This window comes from Ixodes scapularis, unplaced genomic scaffold (genome assembly GCF_016920785.2).
Source record: "Ixodes scapularis isolate PalLabHiFi unplaced genomic scaffold, ASM1692078v2 PGA_scaffold0__279_contigs__length_252992795, whole genome shotgun sequence".
NCBI lineage: Eukaryota > Metazoa > Arthropoda > Arachnida > Ixodida > Ixodidae > Ixodes > Ixodes scapularis.
Genome location: NW_024609835.1, coordinates 79,483,960 through 79,509,697, shown reverse-complemented (window position 1 = coordinate 79,509,697; position 25,738 = coordinate 79,483,960). Strand labels below are relative to the sequence as shown.

General features: G+C 47.1%; 1 protein-coding gene across 1 annotated transcript in view; it reads right to left on the bottom strand.

Moving 5' to 3' along the window:
- LOC121047165 overlaps window positions 1–19,228 on the bottom strand; it is a 66,608-nt gene extending 47,380 nt beyond the window's left edge. The window contains exons 1-2 of the mRNA XM_042292209.1: window positions 19,167–19,228; window positions 15,679–15,815 (exon numbers count right to left, since the gene is read on the bottom strand). The gene's annotated coding sequence lies outside the window, so the exon portion shown is untranslated. The remainder of the gene's footprint in view (window positions 1–15,678; window positions 15,816–19,166) is intronic.
- Between the last annotated feature and the right edge of the window lie 6,510 nt (window positions 19,229–25,738).

Below are 25,738 nucleotides of genomic sequence, written 5' to 3'. Positions count from 1 at the left end.
ACAAAAACGGCTTGACATAACAAAAATAACAATTTAATTAAACGTTGCGCCTCCAATGCGGGAGGCATCTTCAGTAGAGCACAGAGCGAGTGAGAGTCGCACAAAAAAGTTCGGCTATTTAGGCATAAAGTTTGTGTACACGTCCGGCAGGGGGCCACGGTTCTTGTTTACCAGCGATGAATCACTTCCGCATTTGTCATTCTGGATGAACCAAGATTCCAGCAGCTTCCTCGGTCCCCACCTTATATCTCTCGCCAAGGTCGATGCCTTGACAAAGTCAAATTGGTGTCCTCACGTCCGTGCGTGGTCGACGAGTTCGGACTTGAAGCGGGTGGCGTTCGTGGAATTGGCGACATCCCGTGCGTGTTCTTTTAGTCTTGTTATTCTTTTTCGTCCCGTCTCTCCAATATAGGAAGCGTCACATTCCTTGCAGTGCACCTGGTAGATCACGCCCCTTTCTGCCTCTGGCGGGGTCGGGTCTTTTGGCATGGAGATAACATTGGCAATTGTTCTTTCGTACCCCCAACGGCCTAAGGGCGCGTCCCAATGCCTCCGGGATGCACACGACGTCACGTGTTCGTTCGGCTCGATCCGGGCGCCGATGGGACATTTGTTTCTTAATGCGATTGACAAACCAGTCGGGGTAGTTACGTTTTTTCAAAACCTCCTGCACATGGCTAAGTTCTTGAATGCTAAGTGTTGACTTAGATGGGACAGTTTCTGAACGATGAAGTAACGATCTTACAACTGAGCTTTTGTGTTGAGTAGGGTGATGAGAGTGGTAGTCAAGAAAGTTTTGTCTGTCACATGGTTTACGATATACGGATGTCTCCATCGTAAAAAAAGGTTCACTAGTTCTATGGACACGTACATCTAAACACGGCAAGGTACTATCGGTTTCATGTTCGCAGGTGAACTGAATTGAGGGGTGGACACTATTCAAATTGCGGTGAAAATCAGTTACGTTCTCTCTGTTAACCATTACAAAAGTGTCATCGACATAACGACGGTAGAACTTCACGGGGAAATCAATGCCAGACATTACCTTTCCTCAACATATTCCATGACGAGATTCGAGACGGTGACGGAAACTGAACTCCCCATAGGGCATCCGCTGACCTGATGATATATGTCCCCATTAAAACTAAGATTACACTGGTTGAGACAAAAACGCAAAAGGAGTATAACGTCTTCAACAAGGAGGGTTGTGCGAGTGGACAACGACTGGTCTGCCAACAACCGGTCACGGGCGACATCAACCGCCAGGGCGTTGGGGACATTCGTAAATAATGAAATCACATCAAAGGATACCATAGCCTCGTGCGGTAGCAGGGTCTGAGCGCGTATAAGTTCAACAAAGTCATGGGAATTCCGGAGGCTAAACTCATTTTTTCTTGTAAGAGGGCTCAGAATCATAACCAGATATTTGGAAAGGCTGTAAGTGGATGACTAATAAAAGATACAATCGGGCGTAGGGGGCAACCCGGTTTGTGAATTTTGGGGAGTTCATACATCTTGGGTGTCGCGGCGTCAAAGGAGAAGAGACGACGGTATAGGTCGTCACTGATGCGTCCTTTCTTTTTCAGCTCTCAAAGGTGGTCAACTAACTCTCTTTCGGACTTAGCAGCGGGATCTCTTGATAGCCTCACGAAATAGCGACTGTCGTTTATAACTTCATACATCTTCTTCATGTAGTCATCCCTATCAAGCACAACGGTTCTTTTTCCTTTGTCGGCCTTTAAAATCATGATGGAGCTGTCTGACTTCAACTCATTAAGACCAATGCGTTCTTGTTGACCAACAACAAATGTCCCATCGGCGCCTGGATCGAGCCGAACGAACACGTTACGTTAAGGGTTTCGGAGGCATTGGGACGCGGCCTTGGGCCGTTGGGGGTACGAACTGTATACAAACCCTACAGAACAATCGCCAATGTTATCTCCAAGCCAAAAGATCCGACCCTGCCAGAGGCAGAAAGGGTCGTGATTTACCAGGTACAGTGCAAGGAATGTGACGCTTCCTACATTGGAGCGACGAGACGAAAAAGAAAAACAAGACTAAAAGAACACGCACGGGTCAGCCACCCGCTTCATGTCCGAACTCGTCGACCACGCATGGACGTCAGGACACCAATTTGACATTGACAAGGCATCCACCTTGGAGGGGGATAAAAGGTGGGAACCGAGGAAGCTGCTGGAATCTTGGTTCATCCAGAACGATAAACGCGGAAGTGATTCATCGCTGGTAAACAAGAACCGTAGCCCCCTGCCGGACCTCTACACAAACGTTTCCTGAATAGCCGAACTTTTTTGTGCGACTCTCACTCGCTCTGCGCTCTACTGAAGATGGCTCCCACATGGGAGGCGAAACGTTTAATTAAATTGTTATTTTTTGTGATGTCAAGCCGTTTTTTTTATTACATTTATCACGTCTTCGCCCGGCTTGTGGAGTATTTTCGCGCTCCTAATTTCACCGGCACGACAGCCATGGGAGGCCACTGCGAGCAAATGGGGAGAGAAATAATTGAGGCCTATCGGATGGCGTCAAGCCCGGAAAACATAACCACCCCGTCCATTTCGCTCTCAAGAAAGGAGATTATCTTTCTTAGGCCCTTAAAGGGCCCATGAAACGATTTTTGGGATGGGATAAATCATTTTAGATTGGGATTTTACTAATAGCACATCGTTCAGTGGACCAAAAGAAAAAGGTAGAAAGTCAAAAGCCTGACTTTCAGTGCGAAAATTTGAAAACAGGGCGGACTATTTCGTACCTCCTCCCCTTCGCAACCTCTCTGCCTTTTCACTGTGATACAACCGCGGTCCCAAAAGCGCGTTATCGGGTCCAAACTGACGTCACACGCAACCGGACCTCACTTATTCCCTTCACCCCTAAGCTGACATTGTGGTGGAAGCTACACGCTTGCCGGACCAATCAGCCGCCTCCCTTTCATCACCTGACTTCATTCTCTGCAGCCACATTTGCCACGCTCACGTGGCAAGTGTGGCTGGCCCAACGAGCACGTAGCTTCAACAGCACTGTCAGCTTCGGAATGAACGGGGTGAGGAAAGCGACTTTTGTCTGAATTTTGAGCGACGGGCTAATCTTCTAGGGGGAGAATGGATGTGTCCGGGATTACACAAACGGGAGTGCGAGCAAGAGGGGACTCCCCCTTTTCGTCTTCTTCAACTGTTTGGTGGAATGCGCGATTTATGAGTTCAGGGGGAAAGCGAAGCAGGAAAAAGTTGGAAAAGCGTTTCATGACCCCTTTAATGGAAGCCGCACGCTGACAGACTAGGCAAGGCGACAAGGTCACCGGCAGAAGCGGCCTTTCCTTTTATGCGTTGTTGATGCCCCTTCGACCTCGCCTTTCGCAAATCCTCCCCACCTGCTTTTGCGTCTTCGTGTGGCTGTCAGCGAGCGCGACAGCCGCTTTAAGCAAATCAAAAGGATGAAGCGAAACGCGTTACTCAGCGTGACCTCTCTACATAGGACGCGTAGGACAAAAAAGTTTGGACGAAAATTTGTCACGTGACTTTTTCTGTCACGCTGATGGGATCTCTGGGGCTGTCGTTTTCGCCGTTTGCCTAGTTATAGAAATAAGCAGGCCACGTAGGTCCGGTTTTCGAACTGGGCTCTTCAGTGTTCTGTTGCTTTCGTGCGTTGCAGACGCGGCAGTGTTTTTTCGTCGTAAACGGTCGGAATACGTCCATGCCAATTTTTCGGTAACAGTCATTTTTGCACCGGGGTTCGTGGAATACTTGTGATGTGTTTGTTGGACACGCTTCGACAAAAACTGCTCTTCGCCGACGACGAGACGTCAGTTGAATGTGCGCAACCTTCTTCCTCGAATGTGTTTGTGGGGTGCCTGAGTTGGATTATGCATCTATCAAGGATTACATGATATCGCTCTTTTATTAGTAAGTGCACTGCAAGCATGATTCTGATAGTCGCCCTGCTTTCCTTTCATTCTCCGCGGTTTTACGTGTGATGAGTTTTGCTTGGCATGAGGACAGTGTTAATTGTATTTTATAATTTGCTTTTCGTTTTACAGAGAAGTGTGACCTTTGTAAATATGTTGAGAATACACTGTGTGTAATGATAGTTGTTTAATAAACTTCTGGGAGCGATCGAAAAAATTTGTTTGTCCGTATAAGTGATTGGATATGCAACAAATGACATGTAACGTACACATACTTGCACGACGTTCGGCCAATACGAAGCAGACGCATCGTAGAGTTTTCGCACAATATTCCGCGAACGCTAGGCCGGGGCGAAACAGCTGTACGGCAATACCTGCCGGGTATCAAACGGTGGTGCAAAACTGGACAGTTGAGCGATATTGTAACCGACTTTCGGCCGGCACTGGCACGATACTGCAAAGTATTGCCGTGCTGCTTGGGAACGGAGGTGATGACATCTTACTATCGTGCTTCCAACGCTTATTTATTTTATTTCTCTCCTGGGACGCGTAAAAGAGCACTTCTGTGACACACCAGAGATATTCGAAACTGGGCCTGGCCTCTCGGCTTTTTTTGCCACTTTTGGCACTTATTTGGCACTTCAGTGGGTAGCCAGAAAAGAGCCAAACTTCGGCATGCCCCGAATCGACAAATTAACATTTACTGCGGCAGTTATGGCTCAAGTCTGGCACTTACTTTGGCACAACTGTGGCGGACCAGAGAAAAGCCAAACTCGGCGAGGCTGAAATACCGAAATTAGGCGTTGCTTTGGTAGTTATGGCTCAAGTATGGCACACTTCGGCACTCCTGTGGCGTATCAGAGAAACGCCAAATTTTGGCGTGTCCGAAATACCCAAATTAGGCGCTGCTCTGGCAGTTATGGCTGAATTATTGCATCAACTTTGGCGCTCCTCTGGCGGACCAGAGAAACGCCAAACCTTTGCACGTCCCAAATACCGAAATGAGGCGTTGCTCTGGCAGCTATGGCTGAAGTATGGCACCAACTTTGGCGCTCCTCTGGCGGACCAGAGAAACGCCAAACCTTGGCACGTCCCAAATACCGAAATTAGGCGTTGCTCTGGCAGTTATGGCTGAAGTATGGCACCAACTTTGGCGCTCCTCTGGCGGACCAGAGAAGCGCCAAACCTTGGCATGCCCCGAATTCCCAGTTTAGGTTTTATTATGGCAGTTATGGCTCAAATCTGGCACCAACTTTAGCGCTCCTCTGGCGGACCAGAGCAACGCCAAACTTTGGCATGTCCAAAATACCCAAATTGGGCATTGCTGTTGCAGTTATAGCTCTAGTATTGCACTACTTCGGCAATCCTGTGGCGGACCCGAGAAAAGCCAAACTTTGGCACGTTCCAAATACCGAAATTAGGCGTTGCTCTGGCAGCTATGGTTGAAGTATGGCACCAACTTTGGCGCTCCTCTGGCGGACCAGAGAAACGCCAAACCTTGGCACGTCCCAAATACCGAAATTAGGCGTTGCTCTGGCAGTTATGGCTGAAGTATGGCACCAACTTTGGCGCTCCTCTGGCAGACCAGAGAAATGCCAAACCTTGGCATGCCCCGAATTCCCAGATTAGGATTTACTATGGCAGTTATGGCTCAAGTATGGCACCAAATTTGGCACTCCTCTGGCGTACCGGAGAAGAGCCAAACTTTGGCATGCCATAGGATCGCCCAACTTAGGCTATAGTTAGGCACCGCACTTTGGCACTGATGAATGCCATGGTGCAAAAACCGAACTGCGCCAAAGTTGGGCCCTTATGTTTGCCAGACCTTTGCCCAAGTTGGGCATTCCTCTGGCGTGCTACCTGGGTATCTAATGTCTGCAAACTTGTTCGCCCTTGGTTTGAGGTAGAGAGTCGTAATATCTGCCCATCTTTGTGCATTTGTATGCGTTCTGTAATGGTGTTGAAAGTTCCCGTGTTGAGAAGGCGTTCGCTGGACGCGTGGCGCGGCACTCCCAAGGCGAGTCGGTACAGTTTACGGAGACTGGCTTCGAGCTTTTTGATTTGGGTACATGTCGTGAGGTACGGTAGTGTGTATAGGAGACGAGATATGACGAAGGCGTCGATGATATGGAGCAAATTATGCTCTTTTAGTCCGGTTCTGTGATTTGTGGTCCGCTGTATCAGGTGTGCGATCTGTCTGATTTGGGGTGTGAAGGCGATGGAGTGATCCTTCTGGTTTACCGTTGAATTGGAATACTACTCCTAGAATTTTGATTTGATAAACTTGTTGAATTTCTTTGTCCTGTAGCTTGATTTTGATGAGTTTTCGATCGGGGTCGGGTCCTCTCTTAGAGGATGTGACCAGTAGTTGAGGTTTGGAGGGAGATAACGTGAGTCCTATTGTGGAGGTGTGGACTTCGACCGCATCACAGCCCCGTTGACGAGTTTCTTCGATTTGTCCGGGGTTTCCTTGTGCTGTCCATAACGTAATATCGTCCGCATAAATTGAGTGATGGAGATCGGGAATTTCGTTTAGATATCTTGGTAGATCTGCCATTGCGAGGTTGAAAAGTGTGAGTGATATAATTGACCCTTGCGGTGTTCCCCTGTTGAGATAGAAGGTGGGAGTTGTTTCGTTGGGCATGTTTATGGAGGCCATCCGGTTTGTGAGGAAATCCTGCACATAGTTGTATATGCGTTGTCCATATCCACTGTTGGCGAGCTTGGACAGGATGGTTTCGTGTTTCAGGTTATAGTATGCTTTCTGAATGTCGAGTGCTACCATGCCTTTGAGTGAAACTGTGTTGGGATTGTATACGTCGTGTTGTATGCGTATAAGTGTATCTTGCGTGCAAATGTACTTTCTGAAACCAGTTTGTGTTGGGGCCAGGTCGTTTCTTGATTCGAGGTGCCACTCCAAGCGAGTTAAGACCATTTCTTCCATAAGCTTCCCAAGGCAGGAAGTTAGGGAGATGGGTCTCAGACTCTCAATTGTTGGGGTTTTGCCGGCTTTGGGGATGAAACAAATGTCGGCATGTTTCCATTGGATTGGTAGTTTGCCGATCGACCACACGTGATTGTATAAGTCGAGGAGTTCGGTGAGGTTTTCGTCATTCAGATTTTTGAGGACTTTGTACGTCATCAGGTCTTTGCCTGTGGTCGTGCTGCGTTTATGGATGCCAGCGCCCTGCGGAGTTCCATAGGAGTGAACGGGCTATTCATTTCATGTGGTGGGAGGATAGGATGACTGGGTTCCGGTTGGGGGGTTGTTGTGCTTTCCGGAAAGTAAGTCTCCCTGAGTTTTTGTTCTAGGTGTTTTGCTGATAAATCCTGGTTGATTTTGATCTTAGTTAACGGATCTCGGTGGACTGTCAGTTAAATCATGCTTCGGAGTAGGGACCAAACTCTTTTGGTTGACATGTGGGGATTTTATGAGTCGCATAGTTGCCACCAGTTTTGGTACGCCAATTTTATGGCATACACTTGCAACTGTTCGGTCAGGAGGCGTATTCGTTTCTTCAGGTTCCGATTTGTTTTCATTTTTTTCCATCTCTTGATAAGTGCCCGTCTCGTTTCCCATAAGGTTAGGATGTGGTGGTCAACGTAGGGGATATCTCGAGTTGTATTGATGTAGGTAGTGTGTTTTTCGGTCTGCGCGAGGATTTCTTGTGCCCATTCGTCCGGGTTGTCAAGGTTCAGTGTTGGGGATGGTTCCTGGCGGCTCTTGTGCCAGTCCGTGATAGCTGTTGGTCGGGGTTTGTGAGTTTCCGTTGTGGTAAGGGGTATTGCGATGGCTGTGATATTGTGATCGCTACCTAGATTTTCCTCCATATTGTCCCACGTCGGGTTAGCCGTACCTCTGTAGAAAGCTAAGTTTGGGTTCGTGTCCCGCTGCACGGAGTTGCCAATACGGGTGGGTCGAGTTATGTCGTTAAGTAGTGAGTATTTAGCCTGATGTTGTACCTCTTCCAGCTTCCTACCTGCGGTGGTGGTATTGTGACCCCCAGGCTACGTGTTGGCAATTGAAATCCCCCAATACTAAATATTCCGCATTTTTGCGGGATTGTTGGGGGAATAATTTTGAAACCTCAGGTATGGGTTTGTTCGGTCGGTGGTATATGTTTGTTACTACCACTTCTTTCTTTGTCATCGGGTGTGGTTTTATTTTGAGACTTAATGATTCGAGGTGTTCGTGTTTCTTGGATTGGTCTTCGAGGATCGCACATGCAATGTGCTTCTTAATTAGTGTTACTACGATGGGGCGGTTGTTTGCTGAAATGTTGTAATGTGGTTCGTATCCTGGAATGCTCGGTATGAGGTGTGCTTCCTGTAAGATAATGAGGTCAGGTTGGTTGTGCGATACGTTGATTAGGGTTTTAAGTGACACGAGTTTTGTTTTGATTCCTCTGCAATTTCATTGCCAGACTATAAGGCAGGGCTTGCCCTTAGCACGTCGTTGTCGGCGTCGCGGCATTGCGCGTCCATTGATTGGTCAGGGATAAAAGTGTCTTGCGGTTCGATAACCCGGTTGGGTATTTTACGAGGTCGGGACTGAATTTCCTGTTCTAAGGCTTTGATTCTGTGACGATGGTCCTGAAGGATCGACATCATGCGGTCGAGTTTATTGTTGATGAAGTGAAAAAGTTCAGAGATGGTTTGTGGAATGTCTGAGGGTATAGGTGAGGGGGCTAGGGCATTGCGATATGATGGGGATGTCGTTATGGGGTTAGAATTGGTTGAGGGACTGGAAGGTGGCTGGCTCACCTTGGGTGGGGGGGGGGGGGGGGGGGGAAGGGGGTACTTCTCTTCTATCGTAGGTTGGGCGTTGCATTATGCAGACTTTCGACCATGGAGGTAGACGCAAGGGTTGCTTTCTCGATGCCGTTGTTCTTGAGCGAGACCTCGTTGGGTTCCTGGACCGAGATCTTCTTCGCGGGGTCATCGATCTTCGCCGACCTTGTTGGCGTGGTGTTGTGTCCTGTCGGGTTCGGAGGCGCCTCCAGTATGCGGCTTGCGTCGCCGCAGTGTTCGCCTGTACGCTTCAGTAGGCGCTCGGTTAGCGCTTCAGCAGCGCAGTGTATACGCGCTCTCACGCTCCTTGTGCCGTGCTTGCTGCTGCGGAACAGCGCGTGCACGGCGATTCCTTTGTTGTTCTTTTCCTTTGGTATTGAAAGGAGAGGAAGTAAAAAAGCCGCTCTCCAGGCAAACAGTCGGGCAGACGATCCAGAGTCATGGACTTTGAGCGACTAATTGATTGGGTAGGACCTCATCGCTTTCTATTCGACATGTGTGACCCTGGTTTCAAAGCACTTTTGTAGCGCCTTGTTAGCGCTTCTGGTTCCGGTTCCTGTGGTTGGGTGTTAAAAACAAAAATCACCTTCGCAAGAGTTCTGTGTTTCGGCCCTTCAGCCTTGGAACAAGGTTTGCCAGGTACGCGTGGGTACCTCGGTGGCAAAATCTTTCGCGCACCCAGAAGACTCTTCTGGGCGTTAAGCCGTCCGCACATATATGCACTAATTGCGTATGTAACGGCATTTGCCGCATTTCTGTTTCAGCATCCCACATATCCGCCGTGGTGCTGCTGATGCACACCCAACCACAGGAACCGGAACCAGAAGCGCTACGAAGGCGCTACAGAAGTGTTAATCGCACGCTACATTAGAACTAAGTCACACGAAACGCCACATGAGAGCTCCTTCGAGCGCTCACGTAGCGCCGACTTAGCGCTCCGCTGTATGTGTGAACAGGCCTTTAGAGAGATGAAACGAAAATTCAGACCTCTGGGTGATTCATTCGAAACAATAAAAAAAAAATGAAAACTCAGAAGAAAAACAATAGTACGTGATGACAAATACTGAATGCTAATGGCATTTCGTCAGTTACCATTTCAGAAAATTTTAAGTGTAATGCTAGTGAATGGAAGTGACGCACATACTAAAAGATTTTACACCCTGAAGGGTGAGAATCAGCCTGTCTCAGGAAGCTAAGACAACACAGTAAGGGTGTTACAGCAACACCCTCGAGCCGCAGTCACACTGCGCATACATGCTTTGAACATATCATCACACAGTTTTTCCTAGACCAAGGAAGAAATACGCTTCAAATGTGGTCTGAAGACTATCTTTTGTGTGATACAGTAGCCGTGCAGCCGCGGCTTTTGCAGGTTAGTACCATAAAAATAGGGTGCTCGCAATCCTCGGCATCTTTTGGGGTTATTTTTTTTAAAGCAAAAATGTTTACGAGAAGCACGCACCAGAGACAGTTGTCACATGTACAGTAACAGAAACAACCAGTGAAGACGCAACGGAGCACGCACGATACCGGCACTCCGTTGACTGCTCCGCCGCTTTACACTATATACTCGATTGTTGAAAGGACAGGTAACCGCCTCCGCAATCACAACGGTTACAAGTAGGCTACATTGTTCTTGTAAATATTTCACATTAAGTATATTATCTCCAAGCTCAAGGACTATATCTCCATGTAAAAAGCTTTGATGCGGGCAATAGTTATTTGATGTAGTGGTTGAAACAATTTACCTCCGCTAAAGCATTGTCGCATCCCGCAATAAACCCTAACACTCTTTTCTAACCAAGATTGAAGAAAAAATCTGTTGCTCGCTTTTGGAATCCCTTTATGTCCGATGTTATAGTTGCAATACGTGACTGTGTCGTCTTCGTCTTACATGTTTATTCTTTCTTCAATCGGCCCGAACAAACCCGCTTCTTCGACTAGCAATACTCCTTCCTACATCCCTTTTGCACTCCCTCAAGAAAGCGAAGTGTGTTTCACTAAACAGTACCCTACTTTATGATTGAATAAATTAAATGTTTTAATTAACAAAAGAATGTTGCTTTGCCATTCTTTTGTTAATAAAAAATTGGCGTCGCCGTCGGCGTCGCCGTCCGCGTCGGCGCTGCCGTCGGCGTAGCCGCACGCGTTGTATTAATTACGAGACGTGTCCCCGCTAAAGTTAGCGGGAAAACGTCCCATAATGCAACGCGCGCCAACGTCAAAGCTGACAGCGACGCCGCTCAAGCCGGAAACGGGCGCCTAAGAGCTGCGCTATAAAAGTGCGTACACCTCTGGAGATTTCGTAGAATTTCATCATAACTTACGCAAAACTTACGAAAATTTCGCTTCATAAATACACATTTCTTCTTTGGTTTTTCGTAAGCACCTTTTGTCGTAAGATTGTTTCGTGAATAAGCTTTGTTGCCTGTTGCGGACGACAAAGGTAAGGCAGACGGGTCATACAAATGCGACTCTAGGCCGAACCGCTTCTTGGCCATCATGACCACTGGTGATGTGGCGGCGCCTTCGTCCTCATTAATGTAATTATACCCATTGCTCTCGTCATGTTGGTCGGCCATCACACACACGAGGAAGCTCCGCCGGCTCCTCGATATGTTACAGTCCTCGGGTACTACCGACTAGCGAGATCGTAACGTCTTGACGCCCTAGGTGGCAAGGTTCTTAACTACGGTGCGCTTGGCCCTGCATCACATGATGACGCCAAGGCCGCACCGGATCTATTGGATCTGCCGAGATGCATCGCACTCTCGATGGCTGACTTAGAAGCGCTCGCCAAAATCCCGGCATTTAGAATGAAAAATAGAGCCATCCGCTTAAGATACAACCATGCGATTATTAATTAGAGGTTTAGATCATCCTACTTGACTTAGTTCTTGATGCCGGAATATAAACTTCTTAATTCTAACTAGGTTAGATATTTATAGATCCCTTAATCTGAACCCTGATCGGTGGCCAGGCTTCAAGACCATTACCCTTCCGAGGGGGGACCGCGTGTGAACAGGGTCTCACCGTACAGCCACGGAGTGTCGCACTTTCCCAACTCGGTCTCCGGAGCGCCGTAGCGGGTGCTGTCCAGAGTATAGCAGAGCTGGATGGGCAGCCTCAGATATGTTATCCTAATGCTGCAAACGACGAACCGACGGAGATGAGTCAGAGAGGAAAGTGCTTACTTCTAGCCGTATGACCTTTTTTTTTTTTTTTTTTTTCAAAGTGCTTCGTCATCTGGTAGCCGCTGTGCCAATTATCGGAGTCCGTCTTGTTGGGCCATACAATTTGAGCACGTCTTGCATACGAGTGCTGCGCCAGTGTTCAGCGTGGACTTGGAGCTGAGCACACGGTTCGCGCATGAAGCGGTGCCCAAAAGATAACGACCGCCCAATGTCGCTTGATCTATTCGTCACTATTTGGCATAGAAATGATGTGCATATTTTAGTGTATAAATTTATACCGAAGCATGCACAGCGGGACGTAAAGTCCCTAGATCATTGCTTCCTACGCGACATTCTTTGAAGCGCCGACGGCGTGACGGTGCAGGATTTAGGAAGCGAATGGCGGCGCGCAGAGGTTTGAACTGAATGCCGCCATTTTTTTTCCAGCGGAATGTGCTTTACCATTTTTATTGGTTGTTGTTACTTGTAAAATAAGTATTGAAGGATTTTATCGGGACGGCAGTGTCGCTGTGCTTACCACGATATACAACTAAACACTTGGTTGGGGTGCGCAAAAGGGGTGTCATCTATGCACCCACCGGATCGCTTATCACCCAGGAGAAGAATACAGTAGGTTGTGAACGCATGTGTCTGATATTCCGCAAAATAAAGCTAGTGCGGATGCGCACAACACGTTTGACAGCCCAGTAGATAGCGTTTAAAAGGCGATCCTTGGAATGGTTCAACTTCATAGACCCCTTTCGAAAGTCACGTGCCATTTATTAGAGGGTCGGAACCACTGCACAATGGCGGAACAACAGAATGTGCAAGTCATTCCATACAAGACGGCCTTAGGGCTCCCTATTGGCACATCCACTGACAAACAACGAGGGCTCGGAGTTCATAACACCGTGGAAGAACTCATTGAAGGACACCTTCACTCTCAATATACTCGCCTCGCCACCACGGCGACGGGCCGACACATTCTTGCCGCGCTAGGAATTCAACACGAGGGAGCGACTCAGCCCAAAATGAACCTCCCAAGGGAAGTCCGGAAGCATCTTCTGGTCTCCCCCCTGCCGAAAAACATGCACCCGGAATACCATGATGCACGTCGCCGAGACCGCTGCAAGCATCTTCACGAACGATACCATCAGGAACACGGTGCAGTTTATACGGACGCGGCCGATCATGCCACGAATCCAGCAATGACGATGGTCGTCACGAACTCCCAGGGGGTACTTCTCAGCGGCGGATCCATCGCCACCACCAGTACTGAAGATGCGGGAGAGAGAGCCATAGCCCTAGCCCTCACGCTACCCACCGCTACCACCATTATTTCGGACTCCAAGCGCGCAGTTCAAAATTACGTTCGGGGCCGCATATCGAGGTTCGCGGCCAGGATCCTCCGAGACTTCGTCCCCACAGACACGTTCAGCATTGTCTGGGCACCCGCCCACTCCTCTCTCCCAGGCAACGACTTTGCCCACAACACCGCCCGAGAACTTGCCTACCGGGCAGCGGGAGATAGGGAAAGTGGTTTGACCCTCCACAAGGATGTACTGACAACGTATCAGGAAATTACGCAGGCATACCGTCTTGCTCGCAAACGATACCCCGCCGGCGACAAATCCTTAAGCAAGGCCCAGGAACATACCTGGCACCGATTGCAGACAAACACATATCCTCATCCCACAATATATTCGCATATTTATCCCGATAGGTACACGGGCATATGCAAATTTTGTCCTCAGCCAGCCAACCTCACCCACATGATGTGGGGGTGCCCAAACCTCCCGAAGAGATATGGAAACGTCGAAACTATGGAGCAGTGGGACGCACTGATGTGTAGCTCAGATCCGGTCGACCAAGCGGCGGCCTGTGAATGGGCTGCGGAGGCCGCCGGGGCTCAAGGGCTCCCGGTCGCCTGATCCCATCATTTTTCCCTTCTGAATGTACGAAGAATAAAGTTTTCAACAACAACAACGTAGGAGCGCGGCCAAAGCTAGAAGCCGACAATTGCCAATCAAATAGCGTCGAAAAGTGCAACGTCACTGCACTCATCCTATCTTTCTGTGGCCTGCTTTTGCCTTTCAATCCAGCCAAACGCGTCAAGAGTGCCGTGACGTCGCGGTTTTAGTCCGCCATCGTGCAGGAAATCTACAGCTGCCACGGGAGAGAAGTGTTTCGGTATTGGAATGTATAACATTAGGCATTAGCCGAAGCTTTGTTCTTGTAGGCGCCAATCTTAAAAGAAAGAAGATGAAAAAAAAAACGGCGCTGACGGATTATTATTTTTTTTTTAATTAGCAAATTTATGAGTTTGTACTGGGCAACATTATTAGATTTACTCAGTTGTGGAACTCCCACCCTCCTCATTCCCTTTAGTCCGCCTCCCGTCGTTTGAAGCGTCATCCAAATCTTCGTCTCAAAACTGTGTTCCGTAGAGTACGTTAAAACGCCATTTAGACGCTGGGCTTCGAAACCTCGTTTGAAAAAAAAACGGAGTTCATAGGATACACAGCAGTTACCATAGCATCCTTCCCCCCAAAACATTGGCACGTGAAGCGACGGGAGGGCAAGCAGCGTCTATGGGCAGGTCCGCAACTGAGCTAATCTAGTAAGGTTGGTGCTGGGTGATGCGTTGACGTCATTTCTTTCTGGGAATTGAAGGTTGAAGCCTCTTCTTCTGCAGTCCTTTGAGACTCAAATGTAATGACGATCGAGTTGAGAATTGTAAGCATTTTTGCTGCGACTGTGACGGCATAACACCGTATCACGTGGCATACGCGCAAAAAGACACACATCCGAAAAACAATAATACTGGTAATGCTTTTTTTTAAATTTTGCTGCGAAGAAATTAAAGAGGTGTTTGCCTCACATTCACACAAACACCGTGTGTCGGGTTTGTATTTTCGCCGTGTTATAATTAAAACAAAAATGTAATTTTTAATTTAAAAAAACTACATATTGCAAGGCGCAATCGCGTTGTGAAGGCCTGACTTTTAACAAACAAAATTTGGACATAAAAAAAGTCAAATTAACTGCCACCGTGTCAAGCTATAAAAATCAAACCACATATGGGCTGTTTATCTCTCCGTCTACTTTCTTTTCTGTTTTGATTACTTATATTTATTGATGTCATTGAAAACGTTTTGTACTGGAGCAAACATGGAGCAAACAGATTTATTGAAGGAAAGACATATGACGATAATATGATCCACATGTGATATTTGTATTTCGCTTTGGATTTTTAAACCCCGCGTAGCACTGGAAAAACGAAAACAAAAATTGTGTATCTCGAAACTGGACCTTGCACTTACGCTTTCAAATTCTTTGCCCAAAACATTCCTGAAAGCAATTTTTTTTTCACGTACAATGTTTTTTTGCGGAATTTGAAACATGCTTTCCGACGAAAAAGAAAATACTCAATTACGGAAGACATTTATTTGTATTCTAAATTTAGTTTCGAACACGAGTGTACAAACGCGCGCTCAAAACAGTCACGATCAACACTTGCATCGTAAATATCTTGGTGAGCATCGTACCGGCGTGCGGTCGTGTATCACGACTGTGTGATGCACGTTAAAAACCCCAGGCTAGCGGTTGTACTGCACTGGCTAAATTGCTCATCTACAGCTGGGAGACTCGTCGCCCGTTGAGGCTGACCAAGTTCTAGGCTGTATAAATATACACACAACCCAATTTTTTGCATCGTAAATCGCATGGTCACGCAGTGCGAGGACGATTCTTTCTGTTCCAGCAAAGGACCACGGATTTGCGCGTGCCACTCACTGTTTTCTGCAGTCGAAGGACCCACACGTGGGCGCGGTAGATCGCATGCGGCACTCGAACAACTCGTGCGGTGCGTGGGATATCTTCCACCGCAAAGCTGGCTCGTACTGGGCCCGGAACACGCCGAGGACTATTTCCTTGAAAAAACACGAATGCACGCGATCAGACGTATACACGAACTCGGCTCTGTTATATCCACAGTTATGTCACGGCGCCGTGGTGGCGCGTCGGGCGCACTTCGGGTCTCAGGCTGTGGCCGGAAGTCACCGTGCGTGACATGCACTGCTTTTGTTACTTTGAAAGAGACTGGTCAAAAACCTGCCTTTTCGTCAAAACACCGCGACTGGGGCTGTACCAAGAGTGTCGGGAGAGGTTTGAAGGTCAGTTTTCATGTGTTTTCTGCCTGTTCGGTTCGTCCGAGAACCAAGCAGGCCGTGAAAAAGGAAAACCAGACGCTGTCCGACTACGATTGCTTGGGCAGGAAGCAAAATGGACTGAATTCACGGATACTTGTGGTCGTCAAAATTATTTGTTTTGTTCCAACATGAACTTGGGAAAACCGTCAAGTTTTACAGACCCCCTGCGGACTTCGCTGCGTCACCAAGTTCAAACGGTCGCCAGATCGTTCCAGCTGTCGTCTGCTCTCTCAAACGTTTCTTCTTCTTGTCTGCTCGTTCAAACAACAGCGGCCCGTAGGCGAAACGTTGACCCTATAATTGCGATAAGAAGTAAGTGCAGGCCTCAAAAGACTTCTAAGTTTGAAGGTTGGTTGGGTTAAATAGCCTCGGTGTAAACAGTAGATACAAGGAGATGTTGATAACTGTTACCGGTGGCCATCACCGACTTGTTATGCCTGATCTACTTTGTCCGATTCTGCTAGCGGTTCTCAGTGTCGACGTCGACATCTTAGCTACGGTCCATTCTGCGGTGTCCACGAATGTCCATGAATCGCCGCGTGACACTTTGTTCACGCAAAGTTTCGCGGTGTAACGAGCCTCGTTAATCTCGTTAAGGTCACTAAAGTAGTTATACGTTGTTTGAAAGACGTAGAATAAACAATTCCAACGCGAAAAAGAGCACGGGGACTCACCGACGCCGACAACGTCGCATTTCAATGGTTTGTTTATGGGCGACGGCGAGCTTCTTGCCGACACTCCATCGCGCATGCGCGGCGCCGGTGGTGTCCGCTAAAGGCGCTCCGGTTTGTTAGTCAACATGAGTTGGTCTATCGACGTTTGCCAGTGTAGCCTATGGGCGCCGCCATCTTCCTGCCGCTGAGGATAGAACGTCTGATAGCCAAGCATCGCTGAGGCTGTGGTACGCGTCAACGATGCCTGGCTATCAGACGATCTACCGGCACCAGCAGCAAGATGGCGGCCACCCATAGGCCATACTTGCAAACGTCTATGCTTGTCTATGCTTGTATGAGGGGTGCTTTGTAAACCTTAAAAAAGAAAAGGGGGGGGGGGGGGGGGGGGGGACCGGGAAGGCGTTTGCTTAGAATAGGAAATGGGGATTAAGCTTTAGCGGTTTGGAGGTCACCATGTGTGGTGACCGTGGGGTTGTTGTTGTTCGAGTGGTCGGCTCCCTTTCCGAAGGTTGTTGGAGCCGGGGAGTGGCTTAAGGGGTGTCCAAACAGGACACTACAAAACTCACGACTCCGGCAAATCGTGCCGCGCTGTGCCGCGATCCGCTTCCGGCTGTCGGAGGGAAATTTCCCTCCGTCAATTCTTCCCGGGGGGAAACTTCCCTCCGTCAAATCTCCTCCTCGCTTCCTCCACGGCGCCCTTGCTCTGCTCATCACGTGGGGTCCGGAGAGCCACTCACACGCTCTGTTGGCTGTCGGTCAATCGCTCAAGGCCTCCGCTCACAATACGGAACCGCGTCGGACGCCATCACGACGAAAGTGAATCTCGACAGAGAAAACAGATCCGAGGCGGGAATGTCCCAAATCCACCCGAAGCCGGACCCCCTTGGCCTTCGAGCCGAGGCGACAACGGTACGCGAGGTCGTTGGCGAGGTGAGCCAGATACAGGTGGCGTGTGACGTCAGAGAAAAGTGGAGGAGGCGAGGAGAGCAGTCGTGATCGTGAAAATTTTCACGACTCCTGCAAAAATTTTTACGACTCCGATAAATCGTAAAAATAAAAGCGTCCGCTTCGATTTTCACGATTTGTCGGAGTCGTGCGTTTTGTAGTGTCCTGGACACCCCTTTAGGCCGGTGGGGTGAGCGCGTTGGCCGTCTTGTTTCTGCTTTTGAGTTTTTTTGCCCTTTCTCTTTTCCTTTTGTGTGAAAGTCTATTCATTGCTATGCTCCTACCAATAAAACTTCAGCTGCGTTTGAGATTTTGTTGTGTTCGTCCGTTTTTTATCGTTCCCCATCTCAGGGTGAACATACCGTTTACCAAACAACCCCGCGTCTGGCCACACCGGGTGGGGGCATTGGGCGTGCGCAGAAACCACATTCGCGTGAGGCGACGCTTCTGCGCATGCGCAGTGCAGTCAGCAACGCCACCGCAGTGGCGTGTCGTCAGCTGCGTGTGTACCGTACACAGGGTTCGATTGAAGCCGATTTCTGCACATTATAGTCGCTTGAGTCTCGTCGTCGTGGTGCCAACGAGGCGAGGAAACTTATGTCCTGCGCATTTTTCGGAAACAGTGGTATCTTATGAACATGTTTGTTTGCTAAAAAAAAACCTACATAGTTCAGAGTGGGCCGACATGTGCTGATATCCCACTGTGATGTCGCGTGTAATATTCCGCTGTCCCTGCACTGTTTTCCTTTTTTTTTTTTTTTTTTTTACGCAAATGAGCGATGTTGGGGCGAAGGGGTCTACACCTCTGAACTATCAGCTGCTTCTTCGTGTTGCTGTTTTCTTCTTTTTTTTTTTTTTTTTCCTCATCCCGACAGTTGGAACTTTCGAGATTTTGTGTCCCATTTCGTAGAAACGGACCGTTTCAAGATTAACCCTTATGTAGAACCTAATATATAGAACCTAATTTTACAGCGACTAGCACGACTCTTCTACTTAAAGGTTATAAAAAAAGGTGTTCGAAAGATATTGAATTCGTGAAACTGAGTTTGCTTCTGCAGAAACGAATATAGACAACTCACTTGACACATAACACAAAGCTATTAAGTTATTCTAAAGCAGCCCTCTCCAGAATTATTGAGAAGGCGCATTTGCCTGCGATTGTGTTCTGTATCCAAAACGTGTATGAAATGCCGGATTCGAAGTCATGTGCTATTAATTTTATCCATCGAGATAAATGAAATAACCTCTACGAGAGTAATATCAATCCTCAGAAATTGATTACTCGGTATTCCGAATAGTGAAATTATTTTAGCAGCGTAATCAAAATATAGGTTGATTATTCTAAACCAAATACATATAGCAAAGAGCGTACTCAGCACACTGCAGCATAGAAACAATTAATATAATTTAAAAAAAGCAAAATGATTTCTAGTTTCACCAACATACTGCTTACCTGTTGATATTTTGTACACAGTCGTGGGTTTTCCCTACAGCCGCTCGAATTCTTGTTTATCCTAAAAAAGTTCGAAATAGAAGAAGAAATCACTGCTCTGATACGAACAAGAATATCTGAATTCAGACCTTAGGCACTGCTGGAAATGAAAATCAGGGTACTGAGTGAATACAAGGAACCCCAACATTTTGTCGGAAGAAATATCTGGTCGTATTCGGTAACAAATTAATGCTGAAAATGCTGTTTTGTGTGATGTGTTTGTTCCACCGCAAAGTCCAGCCCTGAGCTAGCCCCATCCCTTTGTGGCCATCATAAAATTCCAGCGCACAAATTGTTCGAGCGATATCCTAGAATAGATCACTGTATTTTGTTTTCTATCACTTACCTTTAATGTATAAAAAGAATGATGTATGCAAAAATATGAATGGCATATAATTGTACATATGCAGTACAATACGCTTTGGTGTTTATGGTTGACTCTTTTTTCTGTGGTTACTTGGTTACTTGAGAACTTTGCGAGCTTATTTTGCAAAGTGTTCTACATATATTGCTAGTATTATAAAGTTGATCGATTACTCAAATGATTTGTTTCGATTCTTTTTAATAATATATGGGTTTTTTAGGCTTATACTTTACTGGGTGTGCTCAAAGATGCGTTCTCCACTCCTGACTGAATCATATAATCTGCAATGCAAGTTATATAAAAAAAAATTTAAAAAAGCCGAACGATTGGACGGCAAAGTCACGCTGGTGCATGGTCAATGTCCGTCTTTCTCTGCGATACGTCTCAGGTGTAGGTTCTGGATACGATCAGAGCTCAACTATAACCACATGAACCAATCGGGGACGTAGAGCGACTTTAGAAAAGACTCGCCAGCTGCCAGTACAGATGGTGACTGAGGGAAAGACGAGACCCTGGCGCTTGTCTGCAGTCATCACCGATTGGTACGGGTGGTCCAGGTACGTCTGCATCACAGAGTTGGCCTGGTAGAAAAAACCAACGGTGCAAAGTACGCCCAGCAGGACGCTACACGCCAGTGACCAAGCCGATCGTTTCTCCATGTCCCTGTGGAGCTCGACTGACCCTCCGCAACCGCCTGCTGCTGCCTTAAGCCCTCGGCAGGGGAAGGCACGTGACAGCGTACCTCTAGAGTGCGCTCCTGTGGAAAGCTATCACGTGATCCATTGAGTCACTCTAATGGATTCGCGGGAACCGTTGTTTTCGCTCTTTGCCAAGTTATGCTGAAAGCTTAAAACTGAGTATCTGTATAGTGTGTCCTTCTGGAGCCACGATGTCATGATCTCCGACCACAAGGGAACATCCATGTACTCGCTCGGTTTATCTTGTCAACGACGGAGACTGACGTATTTTGGGTTGATCGATGTTCATGCGTGTTCATCCACAAGGTCATTTATGATTCCTCTTTCGTTTAGGAGACGTTATGAGCCGTGCCGCATTTTTTATTATTATTTTGTACGGGACATAAACAAGGTTCCGAACATGTTTACGACGCAAGTGGTTTCATTTTTGTTTCGTGTCGGCATTTTAGTTGGGAAGATAGGATCAATAACTTGAACACAGGGTCAAATTGAAGGAAAAAAAAATAAAGGAGAGCTGAGATAGAATATCTGGAGCTAAAAGTTTTCAACGTAAACCAGCTCGTGTATAATCTTTCCAGTTTTCAGAGCAATGATAGCGAAAGCAAACTAAATTAAGCCAGCCGCACTCTGCGTGACCGTTGCAATTACCGTATATCCAATGGACGCAATTCAATGTCTCTTATATAAAAACAAAAACAAAATAGCGCCGATGGCTAGTGGGATCTTTACTTTCAGCAGGGCTGTATTGTGTTTTCGTCACCTTAATTGATAAAAACAAGATCACTTCAATAGCTCCCATCACAATTTTCTTAAAGGGGCGAGCGATGCAACGATTTTGTACTTCTCGCAATACCGCTTATAACGAATCCCTGACGTTAATGACCTGTGAAACACCCGTTTGTTTTTCACCGTACGCAATCGAATCACAGAAAAAAAGATTACAGAAAAACAAGCAGCGTTTACCCCCCCCCCCCCCCCCCCCCCGGATTTCACCAGGGGGGGCACGAGCAGTGTTGTACACGTTCCTCGAAAAAAGGAACGAAAGCTCGTTCCTCGTTCCTTCCGATTTTTGGAACGCGTTCTCGTTACAAGTTCTATCTGTGAGAAAGGAACTCGTTCCCGTTACAGTTAAAAAAATGGAACGTATCGTTACATATACGTTACATTCGCATTCTTCTGATCACCATAATTAGTTAGATCAACCAAAGTTTTTTTTTTTTTTTTAATCTATCCCAATAAATGGCAACATACGAATTTGAATGCAGTGACGGCAAGGCAACAGGAGACGAAGACACACGCCAGCAGGGTTCTTTTTGTTGAAATATTCACCTTTTAAAACCTCAGCGTTTTACCATATTCCTGTTTGGAATGGCCGATTCAGACGAGCGAAATGCACACTTACCCCATATTTCACGAGCTTTTTACAACAACCTCACAGGTTTCAATCTAACAAAGTACCTTGTTCGAACTTAACAACGGCTGTTTCTCGATGTTGGCGTGCGCAAGACGAGCAAGTAGAGAAAAGCATACGGCTTTGAAGGTGAGTCTTGAAAAATACAAGTCCTTCTCCGTGAAGTGTAGATTCGTTGTTCTGTTTGAAGGTCGGGGACAAGGGGAGAAGTAAAGATTAATTTATTGCATCATCTAAGTGACCAATATTCGGGGTACAAGGGTGCGTTCGATATCAGGTAACCTGTCCTTTGTTGTAACTGTAGGTATGTTTGTGGAAGTTCAGGGATGGCTGTAGTCGGCCTTAGATTTCTGGGTGTATGAGTGTTCGTGGAAAAAAATAAAGTGGCTAAGTTTCAAACGTCCCTCTTTCTGTGTCTTTTCCTTCGACTAAACGTTTTGCGTTTCGTACCGCACTCTCGGGCACTGCAAAAAATAATGAATGTCCACTAGCTCTCCTGCACCCGACTGTTACCAAGCGAGGACTATACAAAATAAACTCTAAGTAATCCAAACTTTAACGGGACCCTACTCTTTGTAAAGATATTGTTTTTATACTTTTAGAATTTCCCTTTTAGAAATAAAATACAAATTACCCCATTGGACGAGAAAAAAAGGAACGCCGTTCCTTTTTCCGTTCCAGTAAAAATGTAACGAGTTCCCGTTCCAGTTCCACCGATGAAAAATGGAATGGCGGCGTTCCTTCGTTCCTCTTAAAAGGAACGCGTTCCAGGAACGCCGTTCCTTGGAACGCCGTTCCGTACAACACTGGGCACGAGCCCCGTTGCCCCCCCCCCCCCCCCCCCCCCCCATAGTCTACGCCTATGCTTCCTATTATGGTTCGGCCATTATCGTTACTGCAGCGATTGGACACGGCCCACAACCCGAATGCTTGTCGAGCAGTCGATTGTCATGAGCCCAAATCGAGTGTCCATACAATGTTCGGGTCCAATCTATGAGCCTCATTCAAATGACGTAGCTGGGCGGTACTGCGCCCACCCAGCTACGTCATCAAGTTTTGCGAAAGAGAGATTGAATAAAAACGCTCGCTTTTGTCTTTGAATACACCGCAACAAAGAAGTTTCTTGGCCAGTGGCGTTGCGTGCGAGTATCCTTGAGTCCCACTAGTGCCAGTAAGCTCGTGTAAGGTGAAAAACATTCCAATTGAATATCGTTGCACCGCCTCCTTAACTGCGATGTTGGCCACTTCCGGTAGCCTGCCTCCAGTTGGTTGGTCCCGCTGCCAATCTCTGTCAAGCAGGACAGGAAATCCGCTGACCAGATTCTAGTTGGTACCACTGGAAAACCACGCTTGCCAGGTTCTGAACTTTCTTAGATTTTAGCGATTTTAACTCGAATATCTGATGAAAACTTTTACCGGTGACGCATGCTCACCTCGGATCCGAATAAAAATAAATGAAAAAGAAGTCACATTTAGTTGTGGCGCGCGAAATCACCCCGGGACTGGTCACGTAATGTTGTAAAGTTTCACGAAAAGGAACATATAGCCAGGCCTCATTTTCAAATATTCGCATCGGAAATCATGTTTTTGACCCTTTACTGACGCCTGTGAGTTCCCTTGTGTCCCATTAGGCACACAATGATGCTTGTGGACCCCAAATGCACCCTGGAAGTCTTGTCCATTGGACGCTCTGCCAACACCTTACAGCGCCAGTCAACGAACCGTTTCAGTGTAGGCCATTTTATCGTAGGTAGCGCCATTTTGAGAGCGAGAGAGAAAATAGAAAAGGTCTACTGGCGCTTTCCCCCCTTGCCGGAGCGTTATAAAGAGTGAAAGTCCCAGATGAAAGGCTTCGCCGGTGTTTGGTGCATGCATTGCCCGAACTTCGTTCGCGCTTTCCTCTCTGTTTTAAGGGCTTCGATTGAGACAGACGCCCGGTCATCGAGATACCAATGCTTGGTTAAGGCGCGTTCCCACCGGCGATGCGATCTAGTCGCGCGATAACTTTCATCGCAAAAGCGACCATCGCGGGCAAAAAGCGACGCGAGTTGAGCAGTCGCTACTCGACCCGACTTTTTTGCGGTGCGATCTAGTCGCGGAGTGGCTGAGCCAATCAACGGCGTTCGGAGCGAGAGTTTTCGAGAAACGCCTTGCCAACGAAGGCGTTGGACTCGCTCATCGCGCACGCCGGTGTGACCATCTAACTTATTTTGCGATGCGATCTAGTCGTATCGCGCGACTGCTTACATCGCCGGTGGGAATGCGCCTTTATAGGGTGCACGAATAACGACAGAAATCGTCGAATACAGTGTGATGATCCTATGTAGCTATAGTCGGATGCAACCTGAGAACAATCTTTTAGCTCCACCCACAAGCGCATTGCGCCCATCTGAAGTGCTTCCGCCGTCGAGAAAGTAGTTCGCTAGCAACGTTGCTTTTTCTTCCTCCAGGAAACGTGTCTTAAACTACTACAATATTTATTTAATTCATTCAGGACATTAAAATAAGTTAGAATACGTTTTTGTCAACGAAATAGCTGTTTAGTAAAGAAAGAAAGTCACGTTCAATGTACAGTCTTCCCAATTCATTTTCTGTCCAAGATACTGTCTAACATACCGTCTTCCAGCTCTCAGCAGTGCTAAGCCTCGCGCCCGCTTCGAAATTTTCGTTGCCGATAGCGTCACTGGATTCTCACGTTGTCGCGCAAAAACTGCTGCAAACGCAGGCCGATACCATTAAGATTTCGTGGCGTAACCTCGGGCACGTAAAACACGGTGCAAAAAAGCAGAATAATTGTCACGAGAAACTAGCGTCGCGTTGCTAAGGCCAACAGCCATTTTGAGCTTTTTTTTTTCTTTTTTTTTAAAGGATCGTGATTGGTCCACGGTATCGTGACTTCATGAAAACGATCGGCTGGTGTTTCTCGGCGTAGGATTACATTTTCCTCTGAGAGGCATTTCCGGTTTTTTCTTAGCTTGCAACCGACTAGTCGGATGCAACCTGAGAACAATCTTTTAGCTCCACCCACAAGCGCATTGCGCCTATGTGAAGTGCCTCCGCCGTCGAGAAAGTAGTTCGCTAGCAAAGTTGCTTTTTCTTCCTCCAGAAAACGTGTCTTAAACTACTACAATCTTTATTTAATTCATTCAGGACATTTAAATAAGTTAGAATACGTTTTTGTCAACGAAATAGCTGTTTAGTAAAGAAAGAAAGTCATGTCCAATGTACCGTCTTCCCAATTCATTTTCTGTCCAAGATACTGCCCAGGGTTGCCAGGTTGGGCTATAAATAGCCAAATTGGGCTAGTTTTATTTGCAGTTGGCGGGAAAAAATGGTAGTTGGCTATTTGGCCAGTATTGGGCTATTTCTGACCTGTGAATTGGGCTATTTCTGACCTGTGCATTGGGCAATTTCTGACCTGTGCTGGAAGCAAAATGCCTGAAAGCACTTGGGTTTATAGGTTCGAATGTATTTTTTAGAGCAAGTTACGTAAACATTTGGCGCTTCAGTCCCTTAACCCTGATAAGTTTGCGACAGCAAACAAATTCGTCTTCTTTTTGCGCGCCTTGTGCAATTATTTACCTCCGAATTTTGTCCGAATGCAAGCATGTGCTATTATTCCTCCATCTGAACAAGTGACGGCGCGATTCCTTGCGGCCTTAAGAGCACCTGTTCTGCGCATTCTTTATATTGTCTGTTGATTGGCGTGCACCTATACTTTGTGTTCAATTTTGCATAGTTCTCCCGTGACGTCATTCTGGTCACCATGCCCCGATAGTAAGCGTCCCAATGCAGTGGAAGAAATTTTGTCATGCGCTTGTACGAGCGTTTCAGGAAGTTCGCCGAACGTGCAAGGGACTCCATTTCTAAGGCATTTGATGGATAAAAATGTATTATGCGTCTTTTCTGCTGAAAATAAACGTTTCAAATGATAAGTATTTTTTGGGCTATTTTGGGGCTATTTTTCAGGATCGACATTTGGTTATTTTTGGGCTATATCTCGTAGACGTTTGGCGGGTTGGAGTTCAAACACCTGGCAACCCTGATAACCCTGGTAACG